Raw genomic sequence first — 4,815 nt, forward strand, 5'->3', positions numbered from 1 at the left:
GAACCTGACTTCTTTCCCTCTTCTTGTAGATTTTGGAGTTGGATCTTTTTGATATCCCTTATTTCCTTCTTTACATTACGTATTTTATGGGTGTATCTAGATCTAGCTTGTATTTTACTGTTTGTATTAGTGGCATTTAGATATCCTTTTGCATTGTTTTCATATAGATTACATTTCATATATTTGTATTTTGAAAATACAAAAATATTGCATCTATTTCATTATTAGATTTTTTTTTTAGTCATTGCATTTCCCTTCAGTGGGGTTGTTATCTTTATTTTCAAACTATCTTCATGATTTTCAAGATGTTTCATTTTATATATATGATGACTCTTCAATATGTTATTTTGTTGAGGCTCACCTTCCTAGAGATAATGTTGATCAAACTTCGGTTGATAATGCTACTATTTAGGGTGAATCCTTAGATAAGGACATGGATTATTCCCTTCGTTATGAGACAACATTTACACACTTTGATGATAATATTATTACTCCTAATGATCAACCTCTTTCTATGCATCGTATTTAAATTCCTTTTATAGATGAGGCTTTGATGAGTTATGTTTGTCCTTCTCCTAAGAGTACCTTAGTGAAAGAGGACCATGCCCTTGGTGCTTCTTCTTATCATATTGATAATGATGATTCTTATGACCTTATTTTTGAAAATTCAAACTTGATCATAAATACCCTACCCACACTGACTCTATGAGTGGTTTCTCAACTCATAAAGGTTGGGAAAACCTAGATTTCAAACCAACATTCTATATTCTTAACTTTGTGATTCTAACACCTTTATTTAATTGGTATACTCATATTGAACCTTTCTCTTTCAATCTAATTACATCTAAGAGATCTTCTTCTAAAATACTTCATTTTTCTTTTTGATTCATTTATTATGTTATGTTTCATATAACATGCAATGTTGAATGGTATCTTTTTCATGATCACTTTACTCAATGCATCCACATCCCTATTATGTTTCTCTGAGCTATGTGATATTGTTAGCCTATATTTTGGGGGCTCTTTGTCCTACTTTGTAAGTAACATAATAGGCATTTCCCTTATCTCCTCACTTGGGGGTAAGACACTATTCCCCCTTTTCATCTATATGATAAGATTTATTCCTCCCTTTGATGACTTATTTTCCTTCTATATGATGACATGTTTTCTTGCATTTATTTATTGTGATTTCTTGTGGACTAAAGTCCCAAGTGCAATCTTATGTTTTCTTGAAATCACATGTCTTGTATACATTGAAACTACTTAAGGAGGTTTAATGTGATTCTTCTTCTCTTCTTTTGCAATGCATTCAATATCTTTTTCTCTTATATTTTGATGGTTTCTCTTGCATGCATTTATTGTGTTACATATGGATTAGCATCTTGCATACAACCTTATGCTTATGAAAAAAAATATTTCTTATAAGAGAAGCTTTCATTTAGGACATATATTGGATTTTCCTTATCTTTTCTCTCAAGGATACATTATCCCTTTATTGTCTCTTTTATGATAAATACGTAGGCATAATGTAGTATCCTTCATTTCTCTATTGATTGCATTATTTTTTTGTACATTCTTATCTTGTTGAGATTATGCGTATTCACACATTGATTAATATTTTTATATTATTTTATTTTATTTTATTATGTAATGTTGCACCTAGATGGATGTGCAACATGTAGAGATTCCCAACCATGATATACTTGATAATATTTGATGTAATTTTTTAATATTGGGAAAAAGAACTAAATGTCCAATATTAAATGTGGGGTCAATGGATTAGGTAGCACATGGTTTCTTTAATACCACTTGGTGGTTTTGTGAGACTTGCTACTGTATAAGAAGCCACAAGGGTAGTTGTGGGACAAGACAACAAGGACAAAGACAAAAAGGTAAGTTGAGTGGGACAAGGCTTGACAGGTTAGCCAAGGGAGCATTTGTGAAAGTTGGAAGCATGACATGTGTTGTGTGGATTCATGCTTGTTGGCATGGATTGCTTGGTTGTGGCTATGGCTTTGAAGGCTTTCATGGGTGTATTGCAATGGTATTTTTTGGTTGAATAATACATGGTGATACATTCTTTTGGAGGCTAGGTTTTTCCCTTAATGAGGGTTTCCCAGGGTATATCTTGTATCACATTTCTGTGGGTGTGTTGTATATTATTTTGCATGTGGATTTCAATTGCATATATATTTCAAATCTATTGTAGGTTATGTGGAAATAGTTATATTTTTTCTATTGCAAGTTTTCTTATAAGTGGTATTAGAGCTCTGGTTTTATTATTGTTACCCTAGATTGAATCCATGGGAATGCATGGGAGGATAAAAGAGAAGGCAAGATATATGGGTTTCTTTATTGCAGATCTAAGGGTTTTGAATTTTTTTTTATGATGGGATGTTGGCAGATTTTGGGCATGTAAAATTGTTGGTCAAAAGGATTTTTTGGATGTTTTATTTGAATGAGGGTTTTAGGGGATAACTTGTTGAAATGACCTCTTGGACAAAAACAAACCTTGCCATTGGATTTGGGTCAATGTTTCCATACATTTTGATATATAATATACATTAGTTTGACCATGTTGATAGGAAATGCAAAAGGTTTTAGTTTCATCCCGTGAAGGCCGTCAAAATTAATCCCATCTAAATGTTCATCACAAAAAATAAAAAATCGCATTGAAAATGGGAAAAAGGTCATCTTAGTAAAACAACCATAACTATCTCTTAAGATATTAAATTTGAACTTCTTATAGTTGTTAGAAAGCTAATTCAGAGCATTATGACTTGGTGTAGGTTTGATTTTATGATTTTGACATTTTGTCATGTTTTAAGATCCTAAAAGTCAAATGTTGTTAAATTGGGCATATAGAGTTAGATTTTGGACTTTGAATAGTCAATAGAAAGCTCCTGGAGAGCTCTACAAATTGGTTTAGATTTGGTGCAAGTTTGTCATAGTTATTATGTTTATATTAATCTGAACAGTTTATGATATATAATGACTATAGTAACATTGTATATTTTGGAGATTTGAGATTTGATGTCATTGTATACTTAGTTTATATTTCATATTAGTCTCATGATGATATGGTTATTAGTGTTTGGTTTGGATATGTATGATGACTTGTTGGGTCTACAAGTTGTGTAGTATTGTAAGCGATCTATACTTATAAGCTACATTTATGGCTTGGATATGAGTTATCTTTGTCCATTGATCTTTCATTATTGATGCATATTCATATTGGTGGTTTGGTTTAGGGTTGTTTATGCCCTTAATCACATAATTTGTTGATTTTTCTTCATGTAGAGGGGATGAAATATTGTTACCAGGTACAATCATGGTGGATAATTGTGGTTGACTATTTTATGCTAATAGGTTGGACATATTGAAAGTTAGTTGCTCGATTGTGATCATGGTGCCATGAATTTTAGCATGACATAATTGGATATACAAGTACATTCTTGATTTTTATTGGTTTGGATTCTTGATTTGGTTATGGTGGTATATCTTCTTGGTTGAGGATCATAGTTATTTGGTTTCTTTTGAGGAGCTCATGATGTGCACTTTGAGTTATTTTGATGGTTTGATACATTGGTTGATTCTTGTGGTTAGAGGATAGTTTTTCATCATGATTTCATGGATAGCTTGGATACATAGTTTATTGGGAGCTTGTGATCGTGATGAGGTCATAGTATAGGATTGGTTCCTAATTTAGTTTTATCTTCTTAGGTTGGAGATCTAGGTTTCACTTGGTACTGACATTGTGGTTGTGTGTGTAGACCTAGAGGATCTTCATGTAGGAGATGGATTTTATGATGCCATGGGTAACTTGGTGCCATGGTTGAGTGGGATTTTTTTGCATTGATATATTTATTAAGTGTTTTCAAATGTTGGAGGTTTGTCTTAGATCTTGTTATTGCAAAAATATCTTTGACATTTGCATGGTGCACTTGTTATCTTTATGGTGTGTGGAGATGGTTGCATCTTGAGGACTCATGGGGTTCTTGGTAAACGTGTGGTTTATGCTTTCATTTGACATGTTACCCTTGGTGTTAGGATGGTTTCATTATGATGTCACAGTATACTCTAAATAATCGTTTAGAGTTTGGCATGTTATAGCATGTTATCTCTTTTGTTGTGATGGTATAGATCATGTTGTCGTGTTTGTGTTCCTAAAGCCATGGTTGGAACTTTGACATTGATCTTGGTTTAGTTTTATTTGTATTGAGTACATTGATCATTTGTTGGATACTTCATGACATCGCTATGTTGCATTTGGAGTTGGCATTGATTGATTAGTTATAGGTACTCATGGATACTTAGAGGTGGTGGTGATGCTGATTTCTCTTGGATTAGAGAAGTATTTTTTGGGATAGTTGATGGTTTCAATAAGAAGTCTGGAGAGCATTCGCCTGATATGGACTTGAAAAGAGATTTTGCTTAGACAAGTCTTGGTTTGAGACTTGGATATCTTGATGAGCATTCTCATTCCCCACTCTTGGTCTACTTGATGGTTTGCTACTTGAGAGGTATAGCCCATTGTTTCTCTCAAGTGCATTATCTTTATGCTTAGCTTTCATGGATATTTTTAAGCTATGGTAGATAAGTTAGTTTTGGAGGTCTCATTTGAGAGATGGTTTGTTTTGGAGGGCTCATTTAAGAAATGGTTTAGCATTGGATTTGTGTGTGCATATATTTTTGTTATGTTGGTTGAGTTTGGTAGATGGTTTTATATTGGGCATATTCCTTGGATTAGGAATGATTATTCCTTGGTTTAAGAAGGTTTTATGAGTTTGATCTTGTTGTGAGAGGCTTATATCC

The sequence above is a fragment of the Cupressus sempervirens genome, chromosome 4, assembly GCF_028749045.1.
Source record: "Cupressus sempervirens isolate cs-2001-9-10 chromosome 4, ASM2874904v1, whole genome shotgun sequence".
Lineage (NCBI taxonomy): Eukaryota > Viridiplantae > Streptophyta > Pinopsida > Cupressales > Cupressaceae > Cupressus > Cupressus sempervirens.